We start from the raw sequence: 11,273 nt of genomic DNA on the forward strand, positions 1-11,273 counted from the left end.
CCATAATCATCAAGCATTTTTTTCATCCATAATAGCTGAATACAACAACTCCCTGCAGCTATGTATTCAGCTTCAGCAGTGGATAAAGAAATAGAATTTTGCTTTTTACTCATCCAAGCTACAAGATTTCCACCTATATAAAAACATCCACCCGTAGTACTCTTCCTATAATCAGCATTCCCAGCCCAATCAGCATCCGAATAGCCAACAAGTGTAAGATTAGTGTCTTTTGAGTACCATATCCCATAATCAACAGTGGCATTAAGATATTTTATGATTCTTTTTACTGCAGTAAGATGGGATTCTTTAGGATTAGCTTGAAATCTAGCACATACACCAACACTGAAAGCTATATCAGGTCTACTTGCTGTAATATATAAAAGACTTCCTATCATGCTTCTATAGAGAGTGGGATCAATATTTTTACCTGTGGAGTCATTGCTGATTTTTGCTGAAGTGCTCATGGGAGTCCGAGCATTGCTTTTTCCTTCCATTCCAAACTTTTTTACAAGATCTCTTGCATATTTAGATTGTGAAATAAATATTCCTTCTTTACATTGTTTTACTTGAATACCCAAGAAGAAATTTAACTCACCAATCATACTCATCTCAAATTCAGATTTCATTTCATTTGCAAAGTTATAAGCAAGAGATTCAAGTGTTGCTCCAAAAACAATATCATCAACATATATTTGAGCAATTAAGAGTTGTTTACCTGATCTTCTTATGAATAAGGTCCTATCAGCTTGTCCTCTAACAAAATCATGATCAAGTAAGTAGGCAGTCAATCTTTCATACCAAGCTCGAGGTGCTTGTTTCAGTCCATACAGCGCCTTCTTCAACCTGTAGACATATTCAGGGTAGAGATGGTTAACAAATCCTTTTGGTTGGTTGACATATACCTCTTCTTGTAACACTCCATTTAGGAAGGCACTCTTGACATCCATTTGATATAATTTGAAGTCTAGATGACAGGCAAGTGCTAGTAGAATGCGAACAGATTCTAACCGGGCCACAGGAGCAAATGTTTCATCAAAATCAATCCCTTCTACCTGTGTGTAACCTTGTGCAACCAGCCTTGCTTTATTTCTCACAATAGTACCATGCTCATCGGATTTGTTCTTAAAGATCCACTTAGTCCCAATTATGTTAGAATTTTCTGGTTTAGGAACTAACTCCCATACATCATTTCTAGTAAATTGATGGAGTTCTTCATGCATGGCGTTGACCCAACTTTCATCATTTAGTGCTTCTTCGACTTTCTTGGGTTCAACCTGTGACAAATAACACACAAAAGAAACCTGATTTAGTACTCTTCTTCTAAGTCTCATACCTCCTTCTAGCTCACCGAGAATGTTTTCTTTAGGATGATTTTGAGTTATTCTTGAAGAAGGTTCTTTGATTTGTGGATTTTGTGGTGTTTTCTCTATATTATCTTCCTCATTTTGCACTTGTAAGTCTTCTCCACTGGTCTGCCCCAGTTCCTTCATATTCTCAAGCTCCTTCATGGTAGTTTCTGCTGAAATGTCATCCACAACTACGTTAATTGATTCCATAACAGTTTGTGTACGTAAGTTGTAAACTCTATAAGCCTTACTATTTGAGGAATAGCCAAGAAACAATCCCTCATCACTTTTGCTTTCAAATTTATGATTGTTTTCTCTGTCTTTTAGAATATAACACTTGCTACCAAAAATTCTGAAATACTTTACTGTAGGCCTTTTATTTTTCTACAAACCGTAAGGTGTTTGATTGGTGCCGGGTCTTAGAACCACTCGATTCAAGATATGATTTGCTGTATTCACAGCTTCTCCCCAAAAATATAAAGCCATCTTCTTGTTGCTTAACATTGTTCGTGCCATTTCTTGGATTGCTCTATTTTTCCTTTCCACCACTCCATTTTGTTGTGGAGTGATAGGTGCAGAAAATTCTTGGTGTATTCCCTGTTCATCACAAAAAGAAGTAAAATTAGTATTCTCAAATTCTCGACCATGATCACTGCGTATTCTAGAGATAGAAACTTCCTTCTCTATTTGCAGTTTCTTGAACAGCTTTTTGGCAAGATCAAAAGCTTCAGATTTTTCTCTTAAGAGCATTATCCATGTGAACCTTGAAAAATCATCTACAATCACCATGATATACTTCTTTCCTCCAAGACTCTCAGTTTGTGTGGGACCCATCAAATCCATATGCAATAGCTCAAGAGGCCGAGAGGTAAGAATATAAGAAATCTTCTTGTGTTGGGCTCTAGTTTGCTTTCCTTCTTGGCATGCTCCACATACTATTTTCTTCACTTTTATTACCTTGGGCAGTCCATCAATAATTTTTCTTTTTGAGATTTTTGACAAATTTTTAAAATTAATATGCCCAAGGCGTTGATACCATAATTCAGCTTCATCAAGTGTGACTCTATGACATTTCTCCAATGGTTCTGGAGAAATTCCATAACAATTGTCTGTAGTTCTAGTACCTTTTAAAACCCATTCTCCACCTTTATCATATAGGTTGCACGCATCCTTTGAAAACTGCACAGAAAAATCATTGTCACAAAACTGACTAATGCTAAGTAAATTAGCTTTCAAACCATTAACAAATAAAACATCATGCAACACAGGTAGTCCTGGTATTTCAATACTCCATTTCCCTTCTATGACAGCCTTGCTCCCATCTCCAAAAGTCACGGTGCCTCCTTGAGATGCTTCAATTTTTTTAAATAAGTTTTTGTCTCCAGACATGTGCCTAGAACAGCCGCTGTCCAGGTACCACAGACAATCTTCCTTTGATTTTAGTGCTGTGTGAGCAACAAGACATACTGCATCTTTCTTTCTCACCCATTTTGTCTTGAGTATTGACTTGTGTTTTTCTTTGTTTTGAAGGCAAATATCTGCTAGTTCCCCAAGCTTAAGATTTATGAGACTGATTTGTTGACTTATGTCATCAACTTGAGTCTGTAGGCTCTTCTCTTTTCTTTTTCCTTCAGATTTCTGCACTTGATTCATGTTAAAACAATGTGGTCTTATATGACCTATTATTCCACACTTATGACATGTAGGGACAAATTTATCATGCAGATTTTTTGAATAAACTGGCTTAAGTTCAGCATGATTTTGAAAACTCTTACCTTGACTTCCTTTAACAAAAACAATACCTTTGGAGGTTGTAGCAGCGAATGATGAGGCAGATTTTTCTTTTCCTTTAGAAGTCGTGTATCCTAGACCAGTTTTGTCACTATTCATTTTTTGAAGACTCAACATTTCTTCTAATTTTTGTGTTGCTGTTTTTTTTTCAACCTTTTTCAATTCCTTTTCTAGTGCAGTATTTTGATTTTCTAACCTGGCTATTTCATTCTCAGAGACTTTTAAAGCTTTAGACAGGTTGTTTTTCTCACTTTCCATATCAGTGAACTTTTTATACAACTTCTTGTTGAGTTTCTTTAATTTAATCACTTCTTCACACACATCATTGTAAGCCTCCTGTAAACTTAGTTCTTGATCAGCCTCAACAACTGATACATTTGAATCACTATATTCACAACTACTTTCAGATTTTGTCAGTGTAATATCAGGAAAATTATTCACAATAGTAGAGAAAGCCATAAAAGATTTTTCATCATCAGAGGATGAATTTTCAGAATCTGAACTGTCACTAAGTGTGACATTCAATGCTTTCCCTTTGTTTTTCTTGAAGTTTGGACATTCAAGTCTTATATGACCATACCCAGAACATTCATGACACTGAACTTTATCTTTTCTCTCAGTTTTTTCTTTTTTCCAATTTTCAGTTTCATTTTTCTTAGAAAAAACATTTTTTCCTCGTTTTTGTTTACTACTTTCTTTATTAAACATGAACTTTCTGAATTTTCTAGCAAGTAAAGCAATCTCTTCATCATTCAGACTCTCTTCATCAGAAATATTTTTATAGTTTTCTTCTATAGTCTTTAAAGCAATGGACTTACCTTTTCTTGTTTGAGGAAATGAAGATTCATATGTTTGCAAAGAACCCACCAGTTCTTCTACCTTTATTGCATCCAGATCTTTACTTTCTTCAATTGCAGTAACTTTGGGTCGAAATCTTTCAGGTAAAGACCTTAGAATCTTTCTTACAACTCTTGAATCTTCCACCTTTTCTCCAAGATTGAACCTGGAATTCACAATATCATTTAGTTTAGAATAAAAATCATCAAAACTTTCCTCTTCCAGCATTTTAATCTCCTCAAATTTGGAAGTTAGCAATTGTAATTTTGAGTTCTTCACAATTTTTGTTCCTTCATGTGTAACCTCCAGGATATCCCATGCCTCTTTAGCAATCTCACACATGGAGATTCTCTTAAATTCTTCTGGAGATACAGCCATGAATATAGCATTCAGCCCCTTGCTATTCCAATTACAGTTGGTGATTTCTTCTTTCGTCCAATCATCAATATTTGTTTCTGGTCTGGTCTAACCTCGTACAACTGCGTTCCACACTCGCTCATCTAATGATTTGAGAAAGGCTCGCATGCGTACTTTCCAATATGCATAATTTTCACCATTGAAGTGCGGTGGGGCAATCAATGATGACATATTGCAGGGGCACGGATCACACTCGAAAGAGTGAACCACGCTCTGATGCCAATTGAAATTCCCAATGTACCCCTGTAAAACCACGAAATTGTCTACCAATTTCCTTGAACAAATTAGTTAGATCTCAATTATAAAGATTATGAAATGAATCAAATACTTTAAAATAAATAATCAAACTTGCAAGACACAACGATTGGTTACGAAGGGAAACCCTTTAAAGAACTCTTTAAAGGAAAAATCCTACGGGGCAGCCAAACCCAGGAAAGTCAATCTCATTATTTGAAGAACAATTACAAGTAATAATCAATTACAAAACCTTTGCAATTCGACTCTCTTACTTGCCTAGACAAACGACCCGTTTGTCTTCTACCACAGTAGCAGCCAGAACCTCTGGCGATCTTCAAATGTTGACCTCCCTTCTGGAACTCCAAAGGCTGAAACTCAATCGATGTTGTTTTCCAATCAAAGCACGATCACACTCAAGAAGATATGTAAAATCCCATAAAAATTCTCAAGTGAATTTTCTCTCATAAACATACAGAATATCCTCTGTAAAATTCGTGGCTTGAAGTCCTTGAGGAGATACAAAACCGAGTCCCCTTAAAATAGAAGATCTGAAAAAAGTTCTAGTTGCAGTAGGACTCTGCTGACGGTTAGCAACAGTCGCGAAAACGCGTCCCGACGGACTGCTAACACTTCGGGATAACTTCTTCTGATATAGACTGAATTCTGTTCCGATTTCTTCTGGATAAGTGTACTGTTAACAGAACTCGATTTTGACTTCAGGAACTTATCTAAACAGCTCCTAATATTTCTAGATAGACTCATCATTGTTTAAACATAAATCAATAATTATTTTTACATTCATCCAACAATAATAAATAAAATGATAAGATAAGCCTTATCATTTACTCATCTAATCCTAGCCAACTTTTTTGCCTTTACATATTGGTATATTCATTAGTTTGGATTGGAATCAGATTGGATGATGGGTTTTTGGGTTTGCTGCTCAAGTCATTCAAGCATTTCATTGCTTGAACTCGAGGTTAATCGAAACTTGAGATCAGAATCATATGCCAAGTCCAAGACAGTCAAGAAGAAGATAAATGTAATTTAAGTCATATAGAATGCTACTTGGGCAGATCATGAAACTGGAGATATCAAAACTTTGTGCAACCTTCATTCATCTGCAAATGCAGTTTAAACCCAAAACTTAAAATATTAATTGAATGTACATATGTCCAACATGTAGCTTTATTTAATTGATGTTTCAAGTCTCCGATACTTTTGATGTGAAACGTGGCCTGTAATATGCTACTTGATCATTATAATATAACTAAAAACATTAATGCAAGATTTACAAATAAAGCAATAGTTTGGGCCCAAAAGTTTGTATCTCCAATGATATATATTTCTGTTTTTTTCTTAGTTGGTATGTTTCCTTTTTTCCTTTCTCTTTTGGCAAGGTTTTTGTTTTGGCATTTCACTTTTATAGACTTTGAAGGAAATAAGTCAAGTGGGTGGTGGAACTGTATGCAGTTTAAAATTAGTTCATCACCCAAAATAAGGTGACGTGTCTCTCTTGGTTTTCCAACATGAAGGAACTTTGACATTTAAAATTAGTTCATCACCCAAAATAAGGTGATGTGTGTATGCAATTTTTGCAAACCTGTTCTCTTGACCCCTATGGGTACTGGAGCCTCACTAGGATGCAAGAAATTGCTTAGTTCATGGATAGAATTACAAAAAATTACTTCAAAAACTGATATGATTTAATTGAGAAACTTCTTAATATGTGTTAGATTAAAAATTATATTTTTTAATATTTTAATTATTTTTTTAATAAACTTCTTAATTTTTTTATATATATGTGCCAGATTTTAAGCTATGGAGGCACAACCATATGGGACCCCAGAATAGGATTAGGATGCAACAATTCCGTCCCTAACACCTAGATCCAGACTCACTTTCAGAACACAAACTTCGTGTGCAAGTAGTTGATTCTCACTCCTGGTAGACATAGAAAATGAGAATATATTTAATGAGGAGGATGAGATGGGTATTAGGGATGAGCCGGATGTACCACCTCCATCCACGAGGGCCAGACCACCACAACCACGATAAAATAAAAAAAAATCGTGGACGTGGGAACATTTCACCAAGGTTGACGGTGATCCATTGGAACCACAAGCGGCTTGCAACCATTGTGGCCAAAAAGTTGGATGTCATTCAAAGAAACAAGGCACCGCTTGTTTGATATCACATCTAAATGGTTGCTAGAAATATAAGATAGCGAAGGGATTGGTAGCCAAAAATCAAACAAAGCTAAGTTACGAAAATTTTATTACGACTGATGGTACGCAACTTAAGAAAATGGGCATCCCTCAATACAATGAGAATATGTTTAGAGATGAACTTGCTAAAATGATAATTGAAGATGAGATGCCTTTTACTACAATTGAGAAAATATGGTTCCGAAAGTTTATCAAGCTCATTGAGCCACGATTCCCATTGCCATCACAGTATACAGTGATGCGAGATTGTATGAAAAAAGTATTTAAAAGACAAGGCTGAGATGAGAAAAATGTTTGTGACCATTGGCCAGAGAGTCTCATTTACGACTGACACATGGACGTTTATACAGAATGTTTTCTATATGTGTATTACAGTACACTACATTGACAGCTCATGGACTTTAAGAAAACAGATTATTAGATTCAAAGAAATCAATGATCATAAGGGTGCATCAATTGGGGCAGAGATGAATGATTGCTTGAAAGATTGGGGAATTCAGAAAATTTTATGCATTATAGTTGACAATACCAGTGCTAATGATACTGCAATTGAATGGTTCAAACGGAATACGAGAGTGAGAGATGATGTCATCCGGGACCATGAGTTTATCCATATTCATTGTTGTGTTCATATAATCAACTTGATTGTTACTAAGGGATTAAAAGAGGTTGACGATTCCATTATAAAAGTCCGCAATATTGTACGGTATGTGAGGACTTTCCCCCAAAGGCTTAAAAAATTTAGGGCAATAGAAGAACAACTTGGGATAAAATATTCATGGACGCTGTGCTTGGATGTTCCCATTTGATGGAACTCTACATACATGATGTTGAATGTGGTACAAAAATACTAAAAAGTGTTTGAGCGGATGGAGGTGGAGGATGTGGGCCTTAAGCATGCTTTGCTGGAGCCTGCAGGAAAGGGGCTCGGTCCGCCGGACATACATAATTGGACGAGTGTAGGATTCTTTGTCACATTTTTATAGATTTTTTATGATATTACTATGAAAATATCTGGATCTGCATATATGACTGCAAACTTGTGGTTCAATTAGATCTCGACACCACACCACCACTTGGAAGATGGTTGTGATGACCCTAGTGGACTGTTATTTTGTATGGCTCAGAGGACGCTGTCCAAATATAATAAATATTGGGGGCAAGTTGAAAAGATAAATAGATTACTCTTTATAACTGTGATCCTTGACCCCCGAATCAAGTTGGTCGTGATAGAATATTGAGCAAATTCCATCCTCGGGGCAATGAAGGCTGCATCGTTTATTACAGCGCTTAAAATTGATCTCGATGACTTGTACAACCACTACAAAAATAGTAGACAACCTTCATCTTTAGCAGGTATCTCACACTTGACTCCGACACCTCCCTCTGATGACCTTAGCCCAGTAGGTGCATTGCCTCGACGTCGTCAAAATTACGACATTATGAATGAGTATCATCAGCTCGTTGCATCGAAGAATATTATGGGGTGTACTTCAGAGGTTGCACGGTATTTTATGGAAGAGGTCAAGGCATCTAGTTCTGCATTTGAGATATTAATTTGGTGGAAGGCTAATTCCACCAAGTATCTAATCATTTTCCGTATTGTTCGAGATGTGCTAGCTATTCCTATTACTACGGTTGCATTTGAGTTGGTGTTTAGCACTGGAGGTCGAGTGTTGGATGCTTTCCGGAGTTCTTTGTCACCGTCAACCGTGGAGGCCCTCGTTTGCACATAGAACTAGATCAGTGATACACTCCTTGGACTAGATAGCATTGGCATTGATGATGAGAGCTATAGACTTGAAGATGGTAACTTTATTTTACTTGTTTTTTTTATTATTGATTATTTTAATTGTTTTTATGATTTCATAAATCTATTTAATTTATATATATATATTTTATCATTTCACAGATGTAATTGTGAACCCCAGTATAGTTGCTGATGACTGATTGAGTATGGATAAAAATAACTTGATATCAAAATTAACTTAATCTTTATTGGTATTAATGGTAATTAAATTTTACTTTTACTGTGTTCAATTTTCTAGATCAATTTTGGTTACATTTATTGATTGAAGACTTTTTTTTCTTTTTCTTTTTTTATCTTAATTTTAGGTACTTCAAATGACCAAGTACGATGCTGCAAATGATTTTTTTTTTGGTTGAATCAATATGTTTATTCTTATGGACTGTTTAATTAAACTTTGAAATAGGCTGTTATTTATATTATTAATTGTTTAAGACTTTTTGAATTATGTATAATAATTAATTATATAGTCTAACGTGTTCAAACAGATTTGACTTTTTGGGATGAAAATATTATCCCTAATACTCATTGTACCTAAATCAAAAAATATATATATATTTAATAATTTTTAGTCAAAACAAGCTTTTATATATTTCAAGAAAATTGAAAATAAGAATGAAATTTATACAAAAATACCTCAAATTAATAAATTAAAGTTTAAACTTTCAAGTACCAAGCTAGCATCACATACAAAAACAAAAAAGAGAAATATTAATAGAGTAGAAAATACATATTCAAACTCCATTCAATAAAATAATTCCTATTTGTTTAATTGAGAAATACTAAACAAGAATAAAATCTACATAAAGTGAGTTTTTATTGAGTTTTATCAAACAAAGATAAAATAAATTTAAAACAAGATGGTTATTTTACAGTCAGAAGTCAGAATTCCGATCGGCAATCGGAACTCCGAATTCCGATCGGCAATCGGAACTCCGAATTCCGATCGGCAATCGGAACTCCGAATTCCGATCGGCAATTGGAATTCCGAATTTCGATTAGAATCGAACTTCGATTCCTTTCGGAATTGGAATTGGAGATTGGTTTCAAATCCGACAAAAGTCGGAGTCGGAATCAAGATTCCGATTCCATCGGAGTAGGAGCACAGGCCTAACAGATACTCACAATTCTTAAGGTCGATTTGCTCTTAACAAGAAGGTCTTGAGAATCTTCAGATCAATAATCTATAGAAAAATCAAACTTTGAAAATTGGTCCTTGGTTTTCTATTTCTTTTGTGCTAAGCAATGTTAGAGAGATAGGTGGGAGATGTGTCTCGACTTGGGCAGGAGATGTACTTGATTGCATTAGGTGCAAGCATAGAGCTCAACTTATTGGTGTGCACGCGGAGCATCGGATTATGGGTGTAAGCGTAGAGCATCAACTTTGGTAGGAGATAGACTCGACCACATTAAGATTACAGTTGAGTTTGACCGCTTTGTTATGGCGGGAGACTGAGCACGAGGTTAGAGTTAGCTCAACCGAGTTGAAGTTAGAGTTGAGTTCAACTATGCTAAAGGTGTGAGTGAAGACACTTGACTTGTGTTTGAATGGGAGGTGCCCTGATCATGCTAAAGGGTACACTTAGCTTATGTTTTTCCGGTAGGATGCCTCGACCGTTCTTATGGTGCTAGTGTAGACACTCAGCTTTGAGAGCTAGCGGGAGATGGACTTGACCGTACTAGGCATAGACTTTGAGTTTGTTTGTGTGAATGTTTGCCTGAGAGATTATATATTGTCGGCAAAAAGTGCATATTTCCATGATTGATTTTTGCTATTTGTTTTCCATGATTGGTTGAATGTGACTGTTTGTTGTCAGGAAAGAGTGTGTATTTTCATGTTCCTTTTTGCTATTGCTGGTAGTAGTAGACTTTTTGCCCCTTGGTGTAAAAATTTGTTGGTGTTCCCATTTTACCATTGGTGTTTGTTGGTAGTGACCCACACAAAGTGGTCAGAGAGCCCATCGACTTGTTCCTGAAGGTAATCCATAGGAGGCGGTTGTGGAGTTTGAGGGCTCGTTTCAGGAGGTAACCCACTAGAGGCGGTTGTGGCACGAGTGCAAACACTCGACATTTGTTAGAGAAGATGTTGTGCTTATATCGCTGTCTAGGTGAGAGAGGTCAGGCAGCTTTGAGACTTGCCCACTTGTTCGGCACGTTGGGAGGTCAAGTGATCCTTGTCCTTTGCCACCTATTGACTCCTCACAAGGGAGGTTAGGAAGTTGAGTGACTTGTCCTATTTGTTGACTCTCGGTGAGGTATGCGTAATGTCAGGTAGTCCTTGACCTCTCTCGCCTATTGACTCATCAAGAGGGAGGTCAGACAGTTTGATGACTTGTCCCGCCTCTTGATCCTTGGCAAGGAATGAGTAAGGTCAGATGGTCCTTGACCTTTCCAGCCTATTAAATCATCACGAAGGAAGTTGGGCTATCTGATGACTTATCCCGCATCTTGATCCTCAACAAGGTATGAGTAAGGTCGGGTGGTCCTTGACCTTTCTCGCTTGTTGGTTCATCACAAGGGAGGTTAGGCAATTTGATGGTTTGTCTTGCCTTTTTATCCTCAATGAGAGATAAGTAAGGTCGAATGGTCCTTGACCCTTCTTGCCTATTG

The sequence above is a fragment of the Carya illinoinensis genome, chromosome 16 (assembly GCF_018687715.1).
Source record: "Carya illinoinensis cultivar Pawnee chromosome 16, C.illinoinensisPawnee_v1, whole genome shotgun sequence".
Lineage (NCBI taxonomy): Eukaryota > Viridiplantae > Streptophyta > Magnoliopsida > Fagales > Juglandaceae > Carya > Carya illinoinensis.